The 24,942-nt window shown below is 39.0% G+C and overlaps 1 protein-coding gene across 3 annotated transcripts in view; it reads right to left on the bottom strand.

Annotated features, from left to right (window-relative positions):
* The window catches only part of USP8 (ubiquitin specific peptidase 8), a 101,076-nt gene that overhangs the window by 52,077 nt on the left and 24,057 nt on the right, over positions 1-24,942 (bottom strand). Inside the window, exons 1-2 of one of the 3 annotated variants that reach the window (XM_027096656.1) lie at positions 9,856-9,970; positions 9,439-9,542 (exon numbers count right to left, since the gene is read on the bottom strand). The exons of 1 other annotated variant lie outside the window; for it this stretch is intronic. The gene's annotated coding sequence lies outside the window, so the exon portion shown is untranslated. Of the gene's footprint in view, positions 1-9,438; positions 9,543-9,855; positions 9,984-24,942 lie in introns of those variants that run through there. One more of the 3 variants, XM_027096655.1, reaches the window with a different exon arrangement.

Here is a 24,942-nt window from a genome sequence, read left to right as displayed (position 1 = left end):
CAATTCACAAGTGATTCACAATTTTTAAAGGTTATATTCCATTTATTACAAAATATTGGCTATATTCCCTGTTGTACAATATATCCTTGTAGCTTATTTTACATATAATAGTTTGTACAGATGATCATTTTATTATCAGGCTTTTATAACATAAAATAATATGTAATATACTTAATGTATTTCATCAAAAAGTTTTAAAGAAAGCAATTATATAACAATGCAAATATGAATAAATTGTCTACAAATATGAAAAGAATACCCAGAGAGATGTAAAAGTTAGGAAGTTATGGTGGAAACAAGCAAACATAAAATATATATGTTTTTAAATACTCATTCAGAAAAAAACAGATCTGGAATATTTTAAGAGCCTAGTATATATAACCTCGTTGAGCACAGCTTCCGTACAGTGGTGTGAGCGGAAGCAAGAGTACAAGCATTAAGGAATAAAGAAACGGAAGCAGACTATAGATAACTTAAAAAAAAAATTGGCAATGAAAAAGAAAATGATGGGGTAGAGTGGTGCTTCAGGAACATGATTTCTACTGAAACATAAGCAACAGTTGAGAAATAATACTTTTGACTAAGGGAAAGCACAGTAAGGCCAAGAAACTAACTTTTCAGGAAGGTGCTTAAGGAAACTTGAGTCCTTACTGATGCCACAACAGACACCATGGTGGCAGAGGGCAGGGGATGTTGGAGCTTGGACTATTAAGGAGGGCTAAAGGACAGTAAGATAATAGTAACAAGAGTTATTCCTGACTTTTCTGCCCCCACCTAGCTCAGCTAGGATCTTAAGCTTACTCAACCACAATAAGCCAACATATGCTCCCCTGATATAGGCTAGCTCTTGAAATGTAATTTCCAAAAAGCCCAATGATTTTTTACTGGCAACACTAAATGTACTAAGATAAGGATTAATGCCAGAGTTAGGCAGAGTGACCTTGTACCAGTCTGACAGTATCTGTTTTTCCTACTCTATCCTTTACCTGCATCTTAAGTATTAGTGGTCTAACCACAGGACACATATTCAAAAAGTCAGGTAGAGTCTATTTTGTTGATTCATGACAATTAGGTTTCTTGGTTGGGAAAAGAAAGCTATTTATTTGAACCCTCTAAAATGAAGGTCTAGAATATGTCTCAGACAAATCTTTTTCTCATCATTACCTTTAAAGCTTGGATCTTTACAAGACAAAAGAATATAAAAACTATATATGCTACCTAGGCAACTTAAAATAATAAATCATTAGCTGTTTCAAAGTTAAATTCCATTCAAACATTCACAGGCATCCTACTGTACAGAAGACATTGTGCTCCCAGGAACTCAAAAATTAGATGTGATCCATTTCCTCACAAAGTTTAAAAAACTAATGTGAAAGAGAAAGTTGTAAGCAGTGTTAATACAACATGTATTATATCAAACTATAAAGAGTTACAAATAATGCACAATAAGAAAAATTAACAAGATCAAGTATGACTAGAGGGATCTTGTGAGGCATCATGGAAGAGAGAGCATTTCTGTGAGTCTTGGTGAGAGAAGGCTTTTGATAGAGATGAGAAAGAGTTTGAGGAAAATGTCAAAAAAGTAAAGAACATCTTTAGGAACTAGCTAGTATACAGAATCAACAAGGATTTGCTAGGCAGTAAGGCCTGAAAAATAGTCTAGGAACAGATAAATGGAAGGCTGTGAATGTCACATTAAAGCATTTACTTTGTTTTCTAAAGGTAACAGAGAACCAGAGCAGGATTCTAAGAACGGAGTTATATGATCTAAACTAACAGTACAAGGTTAGGCTTTAAAAGACTGGAGATAAGGAAGACATTAGTTACCCATAATAATGATCCTAAGGAAAGATGATGAAGGTCAGAACTAGGGCAGTAGAGATGGAATGGAGGAGGCAGACAGATACTAGAGACACTGCAAAGGTAGAATGACAGGACTCCGATTGAGTGACAACCGATCAGACACACCAATGGAAACTACAGGGATAAGATTATGATACAACAAAGTTTTAATGAGGGTTTCCAGGAAAAAGATTGTGCTTTTTTAAAGTTACTTTTTCTGTCCTTATTTGATTTTTGAGAACAGCTGAAATAAAGAACTTGCTCTGATAATGTCATGAAAGGACCACAGTTGTTTCCATTTTCCTTCATTAAATTATACGTTATGCTGTCAAATAAGATGCCTGGTGTTAAAAATACTTCCAGCATTGCCTTAATTGCTATTTTAGCCTCTACAATCACATATACTTCTGCAGAAATCAAAGCACAAGGTAAAGGGTATTTTTCCCTAATCATATGAGAAAGCAAAGAATACATATCCAACTTAAATGTATGTAAACTTTAATGTATTAAATTTTTGATAAGTCATTCTGCTGCATTTTGCCATTAAAGAAATTTCAAAAGAGACTGGCATAAAATAACTTAAGGCCAGAATGACTGAATGGATTTACAATTTCCTTATTTTGGCTGCAACAGTAAAAACAAACCCACTGATACTTATACAGGAATGTTCAATAACTACAGAACTCAAATAATTTAAAAATCTATTTGTTTAGCTCTAGAACTAAATACAACATATAACCCACTAAAACTATGTTATACTTCAAAAAGGATTGTAAGTACAAAAAATAAAATAACTAAGTAATGTAAGAAAAAGTTCTCCTAAAAAAAAAATTTAAGATGTGTAAACCTGATAAAGATTTAAGAACAACAGCTTAATCAAACAGCAATGCTCCAAAAATGAAATACAGGCAGTGCTGAAAACGAGCTGACAATAGGGAGAAAATGGAAGGCATATATACCCCTCTCTCTCTCTCTGACATTTTTCTGATCCTTCCAAAGAAAGGAGTAGAGATTGGATGACCTGAACCACAGAGTGATGACTAAAAAGCAAAAAAGTAAAGATTGAAGTTTGTTGTCATTCAAACTGGTCCTGATATCTTAACTAGGGCCTCACACCAACCACTGCCAAGGTTGCTGGCAACACTGAAAGGAAAGCAGTTTGTCCTTGTTGGCCATCCATCATCTCATCTCACCCCATCTCTGGCCTTCAGATAGCAACAGTATTCACTACATCATCTGACTATCTTAAATTTCATATAATCCATTCTATACTCATTCTAGTTAAAATGCCACAGACAAGTAAGTACTGATGAAATAATCTGCTTTAAAGCAATCCTAAAGTTAAGGCTCAACCCTTTTAAGAATTCATCACTGCTAAAAAAAAACCTCTAGTATTTTCTGAGTATCTACTATGAGTCTAGTGACAATAGCAGTGTTTTTTTAAAATCCCTTTAGAAGGTCACAATCACCATTAAAAAAACAAAAACAAAAAAAACCTGAAGAGAAAATATCAGAGCATGTCACACATAGTAAGGTTAAAACTGTTTCATGAAACTTTAGTTTTGGCTGTGTACCTGTGTATGCACATATAGAACACTGGGTATAAATGTGAAATGTCTATAGGTTACAATTCAAAGTGTAAAACTCCTGCAGAGCAACGCTACTCAAGTGTGGTCCACAGACCAGTGCTGGTTGAGGAACTGTTGGTTACCAGCCTGTGATAAAATAAGCTTATAACAGAATGTAAACCTATTAAGCACACTAAATTTTTCATAGCAGCAAGACTTTCTTTACAAAGAAAGCAATGTACTGATTTATATTCTAGCACAAGCTGCAAGACTATAAGAGACTGGCTACTTTGAGTAACACTGCTCTAGGGAGATAGAGTATCACAGGGCTTCTGATCACAAATACCTTAGTTTATCAAGACCAAATTAATACTCATTAAATAATAAGCCAACAATTAATTCCTACACTGTACATTAATACGTGACTCCAGTCACTGGGAAGTCAAAAGGAGGGAAAAATTCACTGTAACTTGGGGCGAGGGGAGAGCTTCTTCCAGCCCAGAGTGTACTCTTTTGTGCTGATCCCTCGTCCTGCAAAAACCAACTTAAGTTCCACCTCTTCCATCCTTAATGGTCCCAGTTCTTGGAGTTTATTTCTTTTTTTAAAATATATAAATTTATTTATTTTATTTATTGGCTGCATTGGGTCTTCGTTGCTGCGCGCGGGCTTTCTCTAGTTGCGGCAAGCGGGGGCTACTCTTGGTTGCGGTGCGAGGGCTTCTTATTGCGGTGGCTACTCTTGTTGCGGAGCACGGGCTCTAGGCGTGCAGGCTTCAGTAGTTGTGGCTCGCGGGCTCTAGAACGCAGGCTCAGTAGTTCTGGCGCACAGGCTTAGTTGCTCCACGGCATGTGGGATCTTCCCGGACCAGGGCTCAAACCCGTGTCCCCTGCGTTGGCAGGCAGGTTCTTAACCACTGCGCCACCAGGGAAGCCCTGGAGTTTATTTCTTGATCTAAATCCTATACTATCAATATTTGTTATCTATAGCATTCCTTTAGTACAGAATTTGGATCAAATGACAATTATGACTAGGCTTTAAGATACTCATACCTCATAAGCATGCAGTTTCATGATGCTGTGATAGAGACAGAAACCGGCCCTAAGGATAGGAGTTAGCTATGAATAGAGTGAGAAAGGAGGGCATGCCAGAAGAGGAAATCAACACGAACAAAGACACAAAATGAGAAATCAGTATGGGAAGGTAATAAGAAAAATAAAGAATGCTATAGGGATTATTAGGAAATAATCAAATAAGATCAAGGGATTATACTAACATGTCTTTGTAAGTCGTAACTCTAACATGCTAGATCTCTAACATCTACCTTAGTAGTCCTTATAGTCAACCCTTAATAACTGTTGCCTAACAATAATAAATTCTATTAGGTAAGGAAATGGAATTACATGATGGAGGACTTTTGAAGCCACCCAAAATTGTTTATATTTAATTCAGCAGGCAATAAGAAGCCAGATCTTGAAGGGAAAATGGTATCTCAGGGCAGGTCAAAGTGGGGATATGCAAGACAGATTTGAAGGAAACAGGAACAAGGGAATGATACTTTAGAAAAGAATAACTAGCAGGCCATGGCAAAAAAGAACACAGAAAGGTAGAAATGTGCTTTGACTGAAACAGTATTTTCTCTCTTGAGTATACACACACACACTTTCAACCCTGAGAAATGTGAAGAATGGTAGTGCTGTTAACAAAAATAAAAAGTTTAAAAAACTGATCAGTTTACAGCAGCATTTCTCAACTTGGGCACTACTCACATGCTGGACTGAATAATTCTTTGTTGTGGGGTTGCCCTACACATTGTAGGATGTGTAGCAGCATCCCTGGCCTCTACCCACTAGATGCCAGTAGTATCCACCCTTCTCCAGTTGTGACAACCAAAACTGTTTCCAGACATTGCCAAATGTCCCCTGGGCGGGGGGGTCAAAATTACCCCCAAATAAGAACCACTGATTTACAAAAAAATTTGAACATGTTGAGTGTATGCAAAAGGAATAACATCTAAAGAAGGATGCCTTGATAGAGATGTAAATACGTAATCAGACATCAGGTTTACAGAAAGACCAGATATTAAATCAACTATTAAGGCGTTAATGTTACTTCGATAATCCTCAGTGTTTTGGGAGACAACAAAGTATTGACATTGAAATAATATGCTATCTAGGATATAGTTTAAATAATTCTATTCTCTTCACTGTTATGTATATTTTTAAACTTTTGTAATAGTTTTAAAAACATAAACATCATTTACACTAGTAACTAAAATCAGGAGAATGAATCACTAAGGAAATGAGATCTTGTTTCTCTACATCTGACAAGATACATGAAGGGCTCAGAACTTGGGGGATGGGGGTGGTTCCTAAAGGAGGAAACAAACACAGAATGAAGGAAAACCAGGGAAGTGCAATATCATGGAAACCAAAGAAAAAGAGAAGTCCAAAGTTACAAAGTTCTTACAATGCTAAAAAGAAAAACAGAGTAAAATAACTAGCCCTAGTTCTGAAGAGTGAATGTGGTAAACATTTAGAATACCTACATCTGTTCAAAGTGTAGCACTGGGGGCTGTAGGGGATACAAAGAATATACCTCCTAACAGAGTTTCTACCTCTTAGGATGAAAGATGAGTACACAGTGGTAATACAAAGCAAAGTACCATATTACAGGCACTAACGTACCATGCCCAAATATTTTGGTTTTATTAAGGACCATTCCCAGAAAAAACACGAGGATAACTGTTTTACACAATAGGTGTCTATCTACCTATATAACCTTGATCCATTTCTTATCTCCTCTTCCTCTTTATCTAATTTTTTTTTTTAGCAGATGCAAAATTGATGAGCTGGGAACCCAACTGTACTTAGTAAGTATCAAAAAAAGAGCTATGGTTCTCAACCCTAGCTGTATATTAGAATCACCTACAGAACTTTAAAAAAATATTGATGCCCAGGACCCATTCCTAAATGGTTCAATCAGAATCTCTGAGTGTGAGACTTGCACATAGGTATTTCTATAAAGCTCCTCAGGTGAATTCTAGCGTGCAATCAAGACAGGGAACCATAGGCATAAAGAATGGATATAAGCATGTTACTAGAAGCAATAAAACACTATGAAGATGACAGTTAATTTTCAGCTGAAATCAACATTTTTTTAAGGTAGAATTTTATTTTTTTAAATTTATTTATTTATTTTTAACATCTTTATTGGATTATAATTGCCTTGCAATGCTAGCTAGTGCTAGTTTCTGCTGTATAACAAAGTGAATCAGTTATATGTATACATATATCCCCATATCCCCTCCCTCTTGCCCCTCCCTCTCACCCTCCCTATCCCACTCCTCTAGGTGGTCACAAAGCACTGAGCTGATCTCCCAGTGCTATGCAGCTGCTTCCCACTAGTTATCTATTTTACATGAAATCAACATCTTAAGTTATATAACGCCCAACCTACCAAAATTATGAGAAATCATTTAAATTTTTAATATTTTGTAATTAAGAAATTAAAAACCCCAGGATTCCTACACCCACAGCTTTTCAATTTGTTTTGAAATTGGTATTATAATGCATAATAATTTCATTTTACTACATTACAAAGACATCAGGTCAAATGTTATATGATATTACACGTAGAATCTAAAATGATACAAATGAACTTATTTACGAAACAGAAATAGACTCACAGACACAGAAAACAAATTTATGGTTACCAAAAGGAAAGGGGGTACGGAGGGATAAATTTGGAATCTGGGGTTAACAGATACACCCTACTACATGTAAAATGGATAAACAATGAGGACAACAAGGACCTATGGTATAGCACAGGGAACTATATTCTACATCTTGTAATATCCTATAATGCCAAAGAATCTGAAAAGTATATATATATATATATGACTGAATCACTTTACTGTACTCCTGAAACATTGTAAATCAACTATACTTCAATTTAAAAAACAAGAAAGACATGCAGGTTCACATCACTGTTGGTACATTTCAGAGAATTTAGTATTATGAAAGACTAAACTGTAATGTGTTAGAAGAGGCAACGTTTAGCTGTCTCAACACTAACTTTATTCAGTGTACATGAGTACTGTGTTACTTGAATTAGTATGGTTATAAATGTTATTACAAATAAGTTTAACATAACAGTTCATCATTTACTAATAAATTTTATATTATAAAAGTATTATAAAAGTCTTAGTCTCATTTTCCACTTATTATCATACAACTCTGGGCAAATTCCTTAAATCCTCCACCACAACCACTGCCACTGCTCAGTTTATTATCATCTGCAAAATGGGAATAATTCATCTGCTTCTATAGAGTTTTCAAAGGTGTCAATGAAAAAATATATACAAAAAGTGCTCCGAAAATTATAACATGCCATGAAATGGCTAAAGAAATCAGAAGCGTAACTTATTCTGCATTTACTATTATATCCAAACATCAGTCAACAAAATTATGGTAGGCTAAAGATGGCCACAAGTTCTTTGGCATTCTCCTCTTCAAAAAGTCTATCATTTGGTTGGGGGAGGGCTCTGACTGCCCTAACCAATACAGAATGTTGGAAGTAACGCTGTGCCAACTTCTGGGTCCAGGCTTTTAAAAGACTTTAAGAGAAAGCTTCCACTTCCTGACCCTTCAAACACTTGTCTTGGAACTCAGCCTCCATGCTACGATCTGTCCAAGACACATGAAGAGGCTATGTTGTAGGCACTCCAGTTGAACTCCCAGCCAACATCAATTGCCATCCTTGGGAATGAGCCGTCTCGGGTGTCCTGCCCAGCTGAGCTTTCAGATGACTCCAACCCTAGCTGGATATCTGACTACAAATACATGAAACCCTCACCGAGAACCAACGAGCTGAGTCCAGTCAGCCCACAGAAACATGAGATAATGAATTGTAGTTTTAAGCCACTTTGTTTTAGAGTGATCTGTTATATAGCAATAGGCAACTGGGACAATGACCAAGATTAAAACAAAAAAGACTCAATAATATCTAATTTTATAAACACTTCATATTTAATAGACACTTTTTTCCCGTTCATCTCTACAAAATAAGTACATTTTTATGTAGAAAATGTTCATAATAAAATATAATGCTAGACATTTTATGGGAAAAAAATCTGATGTACTGACTCTCTTACTTTACAAAAGCCATTTTGGTTCTTTCCCATTATGTTCATGCTAATAAACAAATGACCATAATGACTGACAAAGTTCAAGTAAATATATTAAAAATTAAATTCTAGAAAGACATCTTTAAAATATTTTTGTTTTTCTCACGCATTGTTTTCTCAAAAACAATGCATACCTATGTGCAACTAATATAAATTTATATAATTAATGACAAGTTGTTGTTATTATAGAGTCCTTACCATCTAATTTAAAAGATGCACCTAATGTGTCACAAGAAAAGGAATACACATTTCAACATGTTAAAGGCATAGCACAACCTATGGAACCTTTCAGACAGACTGGTCCAGTACTCTGGAATCACGAGAAACTATCTAAATCCATTATGAAAGACATTCAACAATGAATCTTAAACAGAATCTGCTGAAATGCAAAATCTGCTTACATAGCAAAGCCGCAGAGCAAGCCTAGAAGAGGAACACTTCCCCAACAAAAATCACCTGACATTTTTCATGGCTGCAGTAGAAAGTACATAGGATGCTTGCTGACGTAGAGAGAGTAAAATCCTTAGTTCGGCATCCCCTACAGCTGAAACCCTCAGGGCTCTTAACAAATATTAAATTCCTTAGACTCTGCAACACCTCTGTCTTCAGGTAAATATTTTGTTAGTGATTAGGGACTTGCTCCAAGGTCACAAAATGAACTGGAGGCAAGAAATAATGGTATGCAGCTTTAAGTACAAATTCAGGGTTCTGATAATTTCCGAGGTGAAATTAACTTGTCCCACAACTCTAGGAGAAAGGCCACGTTTTAGGAAAGACAAGCTTTTATTTGGGGAAGTCACAGTTTTAACTCTGATGCGCTCGCAGGTTCTTTAAACTCATACCTGGACTTCACTACAAGCAAGTTTGACTGGATCAGAGGAGGGATTGGAAAACACTCTGAGAGGTTGTATTAAGGTCTGGGAATGTAGGTCGACGGGCAGAAAATCTGAAAACGGAGGCAAGAGGAAAGAGGTCAAAGTCGGTCTGAGTGTCCAAGAACGTGGAAGAATGGTCAAGGCCACCTTCTAAGACCGGAAAAACCGGAGCCCACACGGAATTCGCTGGGCAACCCTAGGTGGGTAGCGGGAAAGACTCGCGGTAGGTCCCTTCCTCCAAAAGCCGATTCTATGTTCGGGGTGGTCCCACCCCCTCCGAGGACACGGCTTGTCTCCCGGGTGACCAGCAGCTGGTGGAAGGAAAGGGGTTCACTGAGGACGGATTCCCGACGAACAAAGGCCAGGACCCAGTCCCGCACTCACCTTGGCGCCGGGCGCGCTAATGCCGGCCTCCTCGCCAAAGGCCCATCTCCCACCAACCCGAAGAAAAATCTCTACCCCGACGGAAGTCAGCTCAGCTCATCCCTCTTTCCCAATTTGCACTGCGTTGCGACGCGTCGCGTCTCTGACGTCACGCAGGGGCGGGGCTGCGCGGCGCGCGCGCGCGTGCCCTTGACTATTTGCTATTTCCCAGCCTCATCCTAGCCTGTGAGGGCTGCGCGGGAGGGCGAAGGAGGGCCGAGGAGGACGTTTTGGATGGACGGTCTGGGTAGTGTCCAGGCTACACTGAGCTGGGGCGAGCTTGTCCGCCTGTCCCCTGCACCCTGCATTTCTCGGGCTTAGTTCTGTCACCCTGGTGTTACTCGCATCCTGGGTCTTGCTGTGAAGGAAGCAGGGCTGCTCTTAACGCCTTAGCTAAGCCTCTTCCTCTTCAGGTTGGAGATTTAAAGGCAGACTAGAAAACGGATTTGAATCTCAAATTCTGATTAAAAGTTTAACGTTCTCCGAAGCCACGCCTCTGGTAAGAGAAGAATAGACACAGTTCTAAAGCACATTATATATACACATACACAGTTAAAAGCCCAATCTTACAGAAACAAAACGAGAGGTCTGAACTTTCTCGCGAGGTGATTCTTTGTAGGTGATTGAATGCTCCGATTATCTGTAAACATAAAGTTGCTTGGATGGAGTTGTGGGCCATGGTCACTAAGTCCCCAGGGACAGTCCAAGTGTCTCAGGGATGGAAAAGCTGGAAGGCGAGGTCTAGCAAATGCGTTAAGTGAAAGTGTGTGTCACATAGGTGTTCAGTAAACGTGTAATGAATAAATGAAAGGACCTAACCCAATAGTGTTTCACATACAGTGGTCTTTCCATTAATGGTAATTTCCTTTCCATCACAATGAAATACCTGCAAAAATACGGTAGCTCTTTATACCTATGCTATACACTATTTTCCCAAAGGATTTAAGACATATAATATGAAATATACTATACTACCTGAGACTACTAACTAGGAAGCCTTAGCAAATTTTTCATAACTAAGGGGAAAAATTGCATCCATCTTTCGAGGGTGGATCTTAAGAAAGTAAATTGGTTATTGGTTGTTTGCTTTTTTTTGTTTGTTTTCGGTCTGCTGAGCATCTTGATGAATTTGAGTATGCAAAGAAAAATCCAGAGTTTAGTTTGGGAGTAGGAACCAAACAAAGACAGAGGAAGAAAAGTTCTCTGAAGACAATCTTGGAGAGGGAGGATCCTAGGAATGTGAGGTGATAAAGAAAGATCGAAGCCCATAAGAATGAATCAACCAGTGAAAAGTCTCCTATGGTGGGATGGCAGAAAGGTTTTAATAAATAGGACTCTTTAACATTCACCTAAAGTTATTTTTGTTGCTCTGATGTAATTGCCCCAATCCCAATCCCATCCTCCCAGTAAGTGGAATTCCCCAACTTCCCTAAAGCATCAGTCAAGTTTGCTAAAACATAAGTCATTTGCGTGCATTTTTTGAAAACTAAGAAGTTCCCACATGTGGGTCGACAGGTGTGGGAGAGAAACCAGGCACAAGATGACAAGATGATTCCAAAACTGAACTGAGTTAGTGAAAGCAGGAAAAAACAAAACATTCCTGGGAAATTCACAGAAATCTGGGGACAGGCTCTGGACTTTTCAAAATTAGTGGAATGAGAGTTTTTAAGGAGCAGGGTTACCTAGATGAAACTATGCTTATTGAATGGAATTATAAACCCTAACACTTGTTCAAATTTGTACTGTAACAAACCAGGTGGCAGTATCTATGGTACCCAGGCCATCCAGCATAAGCAGTAGTCCAAAATGTATTGAACCTGATTCATCCTCCTTCCATTCAACAAGTATATGATGAATATGTATACTATGCCAGGGATTATTTTGGACTTGGGTTATAAAGTCCCTCCTCAACAGAGAGCTGACTTACATTCAGATGAGCGAGAAATATGATAAGCAAATACATACACACATGAGTTTGAACAACATGAGTTTGAACTGCCCAGGTCCACTTAAATGTGAATTTTTTTCGATAGTAAATACTACAGTACTACACAATCTGACATTGATTGAATCTGTGGTTGCGGAACTGAACTGGCGGATCCGGAGGAACCTGGGATATGGATGGCCGACTCTAAGTTATACTGGAATCTTCAACTCTGCAGAGGCTTGGTGCCCCTGGTCCCTGTGTTGTTCAAAGATCAACTGTATACTATGTTAGGTGTTGTTAAGTGCTAAAAAGAAAAATAAAACAGGGTAAACGGCCAGCAAAGACAGTGGTATTTTTGGTGAAATAGGGAAGAGCTCTCTGACGAAGTGACATTTCCATAGAGCATTTAGTGAAAAGAGGGAGAGAGCCATGGATACCTGTGGGGGAAAAGCATCCAGGCAATGGGAGCAGCACAGGTGAAGGCAGTGAGGGAGGAAAAGGAGAGTGTGCTGGAGGGACAGCAAGGAGGACAGTATAGCTAGCATAAGGTGAATAAGTGGCATTGTGATAGAAGATGATCTCAAAGGGGTGGGGAGAGAATAGAGCACAGATTATATAGGCCTTGTAAGCCAATAAAACATGTTTATCCCAAAATAACACAAGAAGTGAATCACAAGTTAATATTTTATGAGAAAATTTAGCTTTCATATATATAATAAAATTTACAACATTATGTACAAATGTTCATCCCAATTATCTTTTAGCCAAAGCACAAGTGTCTTGTGGGGTTTTTTTATTAATCACTTATTCTTTTCTATTCATCTGGGTTTTATTTCCTAAAATCATAATGATCATCGCATTGGGCCAGTTGCATGGCCCATCAAACATTTTATCTCTAGGGAATGCATCACCAGAAAAGGGGTGGTAAGTCTTGGCTATTCTCCTGGATATCAACTTCAGAGTTTAGGCAGTCACCACTCTTTGCACTTCACTAAGACTCTACCAGATTGGTTTATCTTAAGTTGTAAAAAATTTGCTATATCACCACTTAAGGTGATTTGAGTTCTTTTTTTTTTAATGTGAAGTTATACTTCTATCTTTTTTTAAAAAAATTTATTTGGCTGCATCGGGTCTTAGTTGTGGCATGCGGGATCTTCCGTTGCAGCACGTGGGCCCTTAGTTATGGCACTCAAGCTCTCAAGAGTGCGGGCTCAGTAGTTGCAGTGCGTGGGCTTAGTTGCCCTGCAGCATGTGGGATGTTAGTCCCCTGACCAGGGATTGAACCTGAGTCCCTTGCATTGGAAGGCAGATTCTTAAGCACTGGACCACCAGGGAAGTCCCTATACTTCTATCTAATTGGCCTAAACTTAATAAAGTTTTAGAGATATATCCTCATTCTATGATTTCAGGGTTTAATGAACAACTATACTTACTTTTTTCAACCCTTAATGATTTTACAGATTTAGGTCTTCTTTCCTTTCTCCCTTTGATTTTCTATCTAAACTGAAAAGTTTTAATCTGGTTATTATGTTCTTCAGTGGTTCCCCATTGTAATGTTGTCTTCTGGATCTTCCTGCTTCCATTAGATTTTCCTTGCAGAAAGATATTTCCTTGTAATACTCAGAATACAATATTACAAATGGTGATGCACATGGTTTTATCCCAAAAAGATAAAGTTTTCAGTTTGTTGATCCTATCACAGAATTTTCACCTACTTGACTGAGGTCATCAAAGAGTTACTTAAACTTCTTAAGAATTGTCTGCAGTTTTGTCATGCTAACTCTAACTGGCAGAAAGAGAATCCCATTCAATAACCATAGGAACTGTTGAGCTATCAGTGTATTGAATTGAGATCATAGAATCAACACACATGCTTAAGCCTTTTCTACATATTTACAAAAAAAACTTATTAAGCTTTCGATATAATGACATTTTAATGAAGCACCTAATTTAAAGAAGATACTTTTTAAGTCAAAATTCCAAAAAAGTCTTTCTGTAATTTATTCCCATTTATACAACTCTTAACTATCTAAAGTGATGTAATGTCTATGGGAACAGGAGTACGATTTTTGATGTGGTATTTACGTCTTCCAAATTATAGGTAAATATATTAAATAATACATGCCCAGTGGTTCAAACTTCAGTATTATCAAGCAATATGTGGCTTGAATAAACACAACAACAATGCAGACCCAAAACAAAAATTTACAGACTCTGGGCTAGCCCAATGCTTGGGATGCCCCAGCTGCTAGCCAACACATGGAGAGTTGTGCCTGGGCGTGGCACAACTGGAATGCACTTTGGGAAATGTTCTGGATGAGGGATCCCAACCCCCTGCCTCATCACATACTTCTAGAGGAGTGGAGAGGGAGCAGGGATCACCCAGCCAATTTGGAAAACTAAGCTTTTCTATTGAGGTTACAATTTTATCGGTTTAAAAAACAAGGTTTTTGAGACCAATCGCCTGTGAAGTTTTCCTTATCAATTCTAGTTTCTGCCTGAGCCTTTAGAGCCACCCTGCTGAGCTAACTTGTTGCTAGGCTGCAGAAAGAGAATGAGAGCACCCAGGTTATCCAGCAGACAGACTAGTGTATCTTTACTCAAGTGTGCATAAGAACCAACCTCTGGTTTACATTTAGTAGAAAAGGAAAAGGAACAACAAATTTGCGTTTAAAAATATCTGTGGTGATACTGATGCTGGCGGTCATGAATTCCCCCTGAAGAAATGACAAAACATTCTCTTTAATCTGAATTTACTTTTGTAATAGCTGTCTGTGAGAAATCGTATGGAAGATTTTTGAGATTTTAACTAGAGGATGAGATTCTTTATACATTACTGGGGAGTATATAAATAATCTTGTCTCTGCAATATTTTAAAATTCTAAATCCATCAGTATGTCATTCTATAATCTGCTAAGTGCAGAGGTACAATGCACAAGCCTTTTTTTTTTTTTTTTTTTTTTTGCGGTATGCAGGCCTCCCACTGCTGTGGCCTCTCCTGCTGCGGAGCACAGGCTCCGGACGCGCAGGCCCAGCGGCCATGACTCACGGACCCAGCCGCTCCGCGGTATGCGGGATCCTCCCAGACCGGGGCACGAACCCGCGTCCCCTGCATCGGCAGGCGGACTCTCAACCACTGCGCCACCAGGGAAGCCCTGCCCAAGCCATTTTTAATGGTCCTTTTTGTGGCTGAGATGTGTAAAAATAGGGTGCCATTCTGGTTGATGTTTCCTCCATGTCAGTTATTCTGCTAGAGTTTTATTACAAAGGTGTGAGTATATTGCATATATAGATATGTAGAAAGAGTAAGAACATGCATCCTCTCAGTGGGTCATATTAGTCTGTGAACTGGGTAAATATCTCAGTGATTATGCAGTACCTCTATAGAGAGGTGAGCATATTTCAGAATGTAATAGAGTGAGTGTCTCTGCCTGTCTTTGTATAATATATTCACAGGTAAAAATGGGATGACTGGATGAGCCTATTTACCAGTCTGTGTCTAGGAGTGTGATGATTTGGGATAAGGGAAAAATGCATAAGTAGATTTTTTTCCCCACTGCTTCATGATTGGACTGTATGGAAAAGATCAAATGATTTATACTTTTATGGATTTAAAAGTATAATTAAAGGATTATAACTAATGCCTGGTACATAATTGGCCCTCAATGAATATGCTACCTGACTGTAAAGGTGGCTGGCACCTAAGAGGAAAAATTGAGGAATGGTTCAATACCCTTTAATAGACTCCATCAGCAACCACCCCCCTTTGTTCTTTAATGGGATCAGTTAACATTTTTATCAGTATTTTGGTAAAGTGACATGTAAAAGCAACTTTAAGCCTGTCCTTCCAACAGTTCCAGTGCTCCCTCCTGTACACAAACTGTGGAACCACCAATGGCTCTCTGACTCACTGACATGTGTTGCCTTTGAAATAATCTTGCTTTCTTTCTGCAATTTGTTTTCCGCAATTAATTTAGTTCTTCTATCTAGTAGTAGCAAGACAGACAGACAAGGTCATTTTTAATCCCTCCTCTGATTTATCATGGTATTTGAAATGCTACCATTAAAGATTCATTTCTTCATATGAAAATGGAGCATCTCTGAAAAAACCTTCCTTCCTAGTGTTAAACTAGTTTCCCATATCAGGCAGCCTTCTATTAAAGAGAGAATTAAACAGAGGACAGGTAAATTTTGATAGGATTTGGAAAGTGAAGATAAGAAGATGGGAGTATTGTGAGAACCAACGTTTCATAGAAGGCTTTGGGCAGCTGAGAGGCAGCACAAAGAGATTTGAACATATGAACTCCTCCCTACCAAAGGAGAACACATGGGTGCACAACGGAAGTTACATGGGCTAAAGCTCCCCGCTTTTTTTGTTTATAAACAATTTATTCAGTTTTTTGTACTTAAGTTCACAGCTAAATGCACAGAAACAAGCAAGGTATTCCTGGGTTAATACAGGATCCAGTGGGGTTACACGGCACTGAGGGTCAAGTCCAAGGAGAGAGCACTAAGGTTTCAGAGTCAGACCAGGCCAGAGACCCTGAGTCAAGGGTGGGCGAATGTCCCGCTACGGACAGTTGCTTTCTTCTAACATCTGGGCATACTGCAAGGCATGTCTTCAACACTACATCATTTCATTGATTTCAGGGGAACAGATATTAAAGAAATGGAATGCATGTCCTCATGCATCTCAGCTGTTGTTGCTTTGTAAGTCACATACTAGCATGTGAGCAACAATTTTATAATATTCCAGTAACAGTGGGCCACAGAGTGATAAAACCTGTATGTTTCTCCCTCAGTGCTTCCTTGCCAGTTTTTATTCCTACCTGAATTCCCACCCTCAAGCCATCTGCCTTGATATTCAATATCTCACATATATAACAGAGTTTTCTCAGGTGACAACCGCTATTTCCAAAGCAGCATCTTGTGCAGAAAAGTTTATGACATCAATAAAGTGTCTCTGGGACTTCCCTGGTGGCACAGTGGTTAAGAATCCGCCAGCCAATGCGGGGGACACGGGTTCGAGCCCTGGTCTGGGAAGATTCCACATGCTGCGGAGCAACTAAGACTGTGCGCCACCACTACTGAGCCTGCTCTCTAGAGCCAGCGAGCCACAACTACTGAGCCTGTGTGCCACAACTACTGAAGCCCGTGCGCCTAGAGCCTGTGCTCCGTAACAAGAGAAGCCACTGCAATGAGAAGACCCCGCACCGCAACGAAGAGTAGCCCCTGCTCGATGCAACTAGACAGAAGCCCGCGCGCAGCAACGAAGACCCAATTCAGCCAAAACTAAATAAATAAATTAAAAAAAAAAAAGAAAGTGTCTCTAGTTAGCTATCCTCTGGGAAAAGAGTCATCCACCGCTGGCTAATGTCTAATTGAACGTATAATTTAGAAGGCAGATTTAGGAAGTGGAATATGGTTAAAAATAGGAAACAAACTCCAAAAAGCTATGTCTATGAGGGCCAGATAACAATGAATTCACGAATGGTCTCACTTGAACACTACAAAATTGTTGCTTACACAATTATTAGAAACATTAGACTCCACAGCTGATAACATGCAAACTGTAGGTTAAAAATCTTTGTCTATAGGATGAGATGGTTGGAGTCTAGCTCAAACCTTCTCTAACCCCCATGAAAAATGCTGAGTTGGAAGGGAAGTCACACCACCTACAGCATTTCAAAGGCAAGAAAGACCTGTTAGGATATAAAAGGTGCACACACAATATTACACTTTTAATTTTAAAGGGCATCTTGAGTTCTATTTATCACTTTTCTAAGTTTATGTGTCAGGAACCGACTTAAGGACATTTTACTGGGATTTAACTTTTTGGCAAAATAGAAACTTTGTTTATAGCCATGTTTCTATAAAAATGTTTAAAAGGAGTTATTTCTAATTAAAATAATATTTTTCACAAGTGATACATAACAATAACAAGAAAGTAAACATCTTCATAACTAACATAAGAGTAGAATCTCTCTTCTTTTCTTGTAGTCAAGCCACATGGCTTGCAGGATCTTTGTTCCTGGTCATTGAACCCACGCCTTCAGCTGTTAAAGCGCGGAGTCCTAACCACTGGACCGCCACGGAATTCCCAGAACCTCTTTACTAGCATCTTATTTTAAATACAGCAAAAGAGTCAGTAGAGCTTATGAACAGAAGTGGGTTCTCTTACAGGGAATCAGAAAAATAGTGAAATAAGGCAGAGCCTGTTTTTGTCACAGATCTGTTAGGCAGTAATGTTCTTTCTGGAAGGCACAAGTGGGCAATCTTTTTTTTTCCTTTTTTAAAAAATAAATAAATTTATTTATTTATTTTTGGCTGTTGGGTCTTTCTTGCTGCGTGCAGGCTTTCTCTAGTTGCAGTGAGCGGGGGGTTACTCTTCATTGCGGTGCACGGGCTTCTCATTGCAGTGGCTTCTCTTGTTGCGGAGCATGGGCTCTAGGCACGGAAGCTTCACTAGTTGTGGCACGTGGGCTCAGTGGTTGTGGCTTGCAGGCTCTAGAGCGCAGGCTCAGTAGTTGTGGCACACGGGCTTAGTTGCTCTGCAGCATGTGGGAATTCCCCAGACCAGGGCTCGAACCTGTGTCCCCTGCATTGGCAGGCGGATTCTTAACCACTGTGCCACCAGGGAAGCCCCACAAGTTGGCAGTCTTATTACCCAAAGGTTTAAAAAGTGGTTCTGAAGATAATGTCATATGAATAGGTAAACTATGAACTTCTCCAGGCCACAGCCCTCTTATTTATAAAGCGGAGACATTAATGCACTACCTGACTGAAGCTAAAAATATTTTGAAGTCCATTCCAACTCTAGGTTTTATTATTCTCCAACACTCATAGAGCCATGTCTTCCTCTGAGAGTTGTTATCTATCACCACCCATCTCTCTTTTAGTCCTAGGCTACTAGTGTTCTATATCCCATCCCCTCATGCCTCCTCAGGAACTCTGCTTTGTCAATTACCCTTTTTTTCTTATAACTTCTATCTCTGTCTCTCTCTTATTGCCCTTTCCTCTCTGAACATGAACATGTTCTTCTATCTTAAACACATGCCTCCCCCCAACTTTTTCCATCTCATATCCTCCTTTACCATCACTCTCTTACCCTTTTTCCTTTCACATGCAAGATTCCTTCACGTTCTTAATAGAATGCTTAAATTCAGGGTCTCTCTTTCCTCACCTCTCTCTCAGGAGTAACTCTTCTTGCTGAGGTCACCAGGGATTTCCTAAATGCAAGATCCAGTGAAGACATTTCAGTCCTTATCTCCCTTGGCCTTTCTCTAGCATCCATTCTAACTCTCTCCTCCCTTGATTTCTGTGACTTTATGCTCTCTTGGTACCTCTCCAACTTCGTGGATAGCTCCTTCTCAGTCACCTTCAAAGATATCACTTTCTTCATCCACCCTCTCCCTAAGATGTTGATGTCTCCCATGGTCCACCCTCAGTGCTCTCCCCATCTCACACTGTTACTCTCTGCAGGAAATTTCATTCATTCATAATTTCAACTACTCCTTGGCTCTAAGTTATTCAGCCCAATACTCCTTCCAGATCTCCAGATACATAAATAAATATATAAACAGCTCACTAGTCACCTATGACTGTATGTTTCCCCATTGTGACATTTAATTTTATTTGTTAGCTTGGCTAGATTACAGGTGTTTTTGTAGATGTGATTAACATTTTTTAAACCACTTTATTGAGGTATGAATGGCATACAAAACAGCACATATTTAATGTATACAACTTGATGAATTTGGAGAAACTATCACCACAATCTATGCTATAAACATACCTTACCTCTAAGATGTTCTCCTTGCCTTCTTTATGATTTTTAACTTTTTGCTAGTGTATGATACGGACAATTATAAGATCTACCCTCTGAGTCAAACTTTAGGTATACAACACAATATTGTTAACTACAGGCTCTATGCTGTATAATAGATCTCTAGGACGTATTCATCTTACGTAACTGAAACCTTATATCCTTTGATCAAAGGAGTACATGGTACCCTTGTGCCTTCTTGCTTCCTCCCCTAACCAGCCCCTGGCGAGCACCATGAGTTTGACTATTTTAGATTCTTCATATAAGTGGTGTCATGGTTTGTCCAGATGTGACTAACATTTACACAATCAGTTGACTTAAAGTAAAGCAGATTACAATCCATAATATGGGTGGGCCTCATCCTCATCCAATCAGTTGAAGGCCTTAGATGCAAAAGACTGAGGTTTCCCAAAGAAACTAAAAGGAATTCTGCCTCTAGATTGCAACATAGAAATTCTGCCTGAGTTTCCAGCCTTCAAACTCAAAACTGCAACACCAACTCACCTGAATCTCTAGCCTGCCAGCTTGTCCTATGAATTTTGGACTTGCTAGCCTCCACAAATACATGATCCAATTCCTTAAAATCCTTTCTTCCTTCCCCCTCCCTCCCACCTTTCTTTCTACCTTCCCCCCTCCCTCCCTCTCTCTCTCTCTCTTTCTCTATCTCCTATTGGTTCTATTTCTCTGGAGAACAGTGACTAATACACCCATCATCTATACATCATGTCTGAATCCCTTAGCACACCCACTTGAATCTTCATGATCTGACTGTCTTCAACTTATTCAGCCTCACCTGCCATTTTTATACATCCATCTTCTCCTCCTTTCATACTGACTCTTTGGTCATTCCCAGAGCTTGCCACACTTCTATACCTCTGTACCTTTGCATTCTGTTCATCTAGAAAACTTTTCACCCTTCAGAACACAGCTCAATCTTCACCTAGGCTGTGAAGGAGGCAGGCAGAACAAGCAACTATGTTCCTATTGCACCTTGTACATAATAGTTCCTTTAAGCACTGGTCACATTATTTATGGAATAATTCCTTATAAATCTTTTTTCCCCTTCTTTTAAAAATCTTGTTTGAATTTCTAGCATCTAGTGTAGGGTCTGGAACATGGTAGGCAACTGGTGATAAAAAAATATTTGATTAATTGATAAGTAAAACTTCTCTACTTAAGATATTAAATGGCTGCCCATAACTTTCAAGATAAAGCTCCCTCAGTGCAGCAGCAAAGAGGCTTTGTTTGTTTGTTTTGGCCACACCTGTGGCATCCTAACCACTGGGCCACCAGGGAACTCCTCCCTCTCCAATCTTATTCCCCATCAGGTCTCCACAGCAATTGAATTTCTAGTCATGCTGTACTAGCTGCAGTTCTCTCAATAAGCTTAGCTTTCTTGCATGTACTTCTGTACCCTTTGTTCACCTGGAATATTCTCCCTACCCTGAAACCATTTGGCAATTCCCACTGTCCTTTTAATCTTCATACCAAGTTTTCTCTCTCCTCTGGACACTACTCTCACCCCCTCCTTGCTTTTGCCTCTGAGTTCCCTTAGCATCGCATACTTATCCTACTTAATGTGATTGTCTGCTTCTTAGTCTACCAACTGCAGCCTATAAATCACAGTCTACTCCCCCTCCTATTCTGCAGCTCCTTCCTCTCACCAGGCACTTTCTGTTTTCATGCTGCCACCCTGTCATTCCCAGCTGACCCAGCCTACCTTCCTACTCTCCACCCCCAAGGCCATTCCTCTTCATGGACGTTTGGAATCCATACTTCCCATCAAAATGAATCTTGCTATCTCAGTCTATCAGCCAGATGATCTGATGGTCTTTGCAAAATATAATGGATGATCTTCTGAAAATCTTCAAAAACATTGCCTTTGAACCTGGATCGTTCTGTTAATAATGTCTATGTCTTACCCCAAGGTGCACATTCCCCTTATTGGGACACAGAAGTGCTCTAGATTGTCTACAGAAGTTTCATAACATTTACTAAAAATGTCTTTAAATTTCATGTGTCTCTGCCAATTCTTTCTTGTTACATAATAGTATATTGTACACTCAATGTTTCTTCTTATGCCTTTTTCTTAGGCTTTCCAGGAAATATTTTTCCTACGCAAATGGTATCAAACTGAAGAAACTAAATCTTTGGCCAATTGTAACAGAAAACCTCCAACCAAAGAAGATTGAAATCAACTAGAGTGTGCAACTTGACGTGCATAAACTGAGAATCCTTTTTCACTTTTCTTTCCTTCTTTTTTTCCTCTTTCCTCCCTTCTTTCTTCCTCCCATTTACTCAGCAAGTATAATTCGAGGTCTAGAGCAAAGATTTCCTGGATGAAATGGCAGAGCAGCATAAGGTAATATTTAAGAGAGGATAGGCTCTGGAACCAGATTGGCTGTTTTTGAATCCGGGCTCTGCCAGTTAATAATTATGTGACCTTGGCCAAGTTATTTCACTGCTCTGCAACCTCAGTTATGTCATTTGTAAAATGGAGATGATAACACACCTCACAGGGTGGCTCTGGGGATTAAATTATTTAGTACCTAAGAAGTGCTCCCTCTAAATATTAGCCAACTATTAACTGTTGCTAATTCTAGATGGCTAATGGGAATTAATTAGAAGTGCAGCTGGGAGTGGGGAAAAAGAGCATTCTAGATAGAGGAAACATCATACTTAAAGTCCCGAGGCAGGAAGGAGGTGCAGGGTGTTTGGGAGAACTGATAGGAACTGAGAGTGGCTAGAGTGGGCAGGGACCAGATCATCTGGGGCCTTGTAGGCCATACATAGGATTTAGGATTTTGTTTTTATCCTAAAAGCCATGAAGAACCTCTCAAGGGTTTTTAAACAAAGGGATGGCATGATCCGATCTGCCTTTTTACAGATAACTCCTGCTATTGTGGGAGAGAATAGTTTGAAGTAGGTGAGAGGAAATGTGGGGAGATCGGGGGAGGGGAAAAACATGATGATGCCGAGGACTCTAACTTGAGCCACTGGGTGGATGATAGAGCCATTCATTAAGATGGGGAACACTAGAAGAGGATCAGGTTTGGGGAGAAAAGGCAAGGACTCACTGTTGAACAGGTGTTAGCTTGTAATAACACTTAACAGAGTATAATCTGTAAAAATACTGAATCACTGCACTGTACACCTGAAACTAATATAATATTATAAAACAACTATACTTAAAAAAATAAAAATAAAAAATCTTAATTTAGTCAGCCACGGTCCCCCATCTCCCCCCGGCCATGAACATGTGGATTTGAAGTGGCTAGGAGACCTCCAAATGGAGTTAGATATTTAGAGAAATTGGATACATGGGTCCAGAGCTTAGAGATAAAATTTGACTTGACGTCTCTTGAATTCACAGAGTCAAGGTGAAAAAGGAAATTCTCATTCAAGTTAAAGCAGACAACTTCAGTTAAGGATGGAATAGTGATCAGCAAATAAGTACATTTGGTAAGAGAAAAAAAACTTTCCTATGACTTTTGATTGAAGCACAAGGGACAACTAGACAGCTTAAAAGACCGAATTTCAAGCAAGCATTTCAGAAAGTGACAATTTAGCTTTTGATAATTGTCAAGTAAACAGCTCATCAAGTTAAGAATTATTTTATTTACTCAAAGAAAGGGGAAAAAAGGACAGAGAGTTTCTGTGTCTAGTTTTGAATACTTTTCTGCTACAGGTCAGAACTATCAACCAAGACCTACTAACCTTTTTCAAATTGAAAACTCCAACAGGCTTAGATTTTAGGTGGATATGTGAGGTAAGTATAGTGCTTTCTGGAGTCTAAAAGGTCACTATTAATCTTGCTGAAACATTCCAGGTTAAATTAGCAGAGACTTGTATTTGCTGCATAGCTTTAAAGTTAATCTTTTAGAGACTCTTCAGGTGTTAGATTAAGTCTTTCAGAGATTTTGAGACCAAAGCTCCAGTTATGACAAGATACGGGTTCATATTTTAACAAAGAGCAGGTTATATAAAGTATTATGTCCATAAGCATGTCAAAAAAGATATTTTTACTATAGGAAATATCACATGAAAAAAAAGAACAGTATAATGAATACCCAGGTGCCCATCCCCCAGCTTCAACTACTATCACTTGTCTGTTTGTAAAAAGGTAAATAATTGGGGACTTCCCTGGTGGCGCAGTGGTTGAGAATCCGCCTGCTAATGCAGGGGATGTGGGTTTGATCCCTGGCCCGGGAGGATCCCACATGCCACAAAGCAACTGAGCCCGTGTGCCACAACTACTGAGCCTGCGCTCTAGGGCCTGTGAGCCACAATTATTGAGCCCACATGCCACAACTACTGAAGTCCGTGCACCTAGAGCCCATGCTCCGCAACAAGAGCAGCCACCGCACTACAACAAAGAGTAGCCCCGGCTTGCTGCAACTAGAGAAAGCCCGTGTGCAGCAACAAAGAACCAATGCAGCCAAAAATAAAAAAATAAAAATTAAATAAATTTTAAAAATAATTGTATTTTTTCTTTCACAGAAGTAATACTTATTCACTGATGAAAATATAGAAAATACAGATTACCCAGGAGAAGAAAATATATACTGGTCACAATCCCAGGGCTATCAATAGTCCAGTTGATGCTTCTGAACAATTCAGAAAAAGATATCCCCTTCCCTTGGCTGTAGACAGCCCCTGTGCACCAGGTGCAGGGCTAGGCGAATGGAGTAGAACTTGACCTCTGCTCTAACTCTCCTGTTAAGCTCCCTCTGGAGAGCTCAACATGCAACATGGACATGGCACACCTGCCTTCTAACCTCCTTTCTCTGCAAAGGCACACATACATTTACACAATTGTGTTGTGCTATACATACTGATTTGTCATACTCCTTTTCACTTAATATTTCATGAACACTTTTCCTTGTCATTATTGAATTATTCTAATATCATTTTTAATAACTGCACAGTATTATTCAATAATCTCTTAATTATTTAACTCTACCATTGGGCACTTAGATTATTCCTATTTAACAATATTATAAAAAGCTTTATAACATTAAATGTTATTGATTTACATTGATAACATTAAATGTGATGATGATAGATATGGATTCATATTTTTACAATAAAACCCCCAAGAGTTTGTCAGTTTGACTATTGAAGGATAGTACCTAGTGTTGCTTTATTTGGGTTTCTTTGACTAGCGGTAGTGAAAAAATGTTTTTATATGTATATTAGTCTTTCTTTTTCCTGAACTTCCCACATGTATCATTTATCCTTTAGCACTTTTCTACTGGTATATTTTCTGATTTCATAAATCTATGTGGGTAAAAGT

The sequence above is a fragment of the Aethalodelphis obliquidens genome, unplaced genomic scaffold (assembly GCF_003676395.1).
Source record: "Aethalodelphis obliquidens isolate GAN/ISIS:26980383/991018 unplaced genomic scaffold, ASM367639v1 scaffold105, whole genome shotgun sequence".
Classification (NCBI taxonomy): domain Eukaryota; kingdom Metazoa; phylum Chordata; class Mammalia; order Artiodactyla; family Delphinidae; genus Aethalodelphis; species Aethalodelphis obliquidens.
This window is presented reverse-complemented; position numbering and strand designations above follow the sequence as displayed.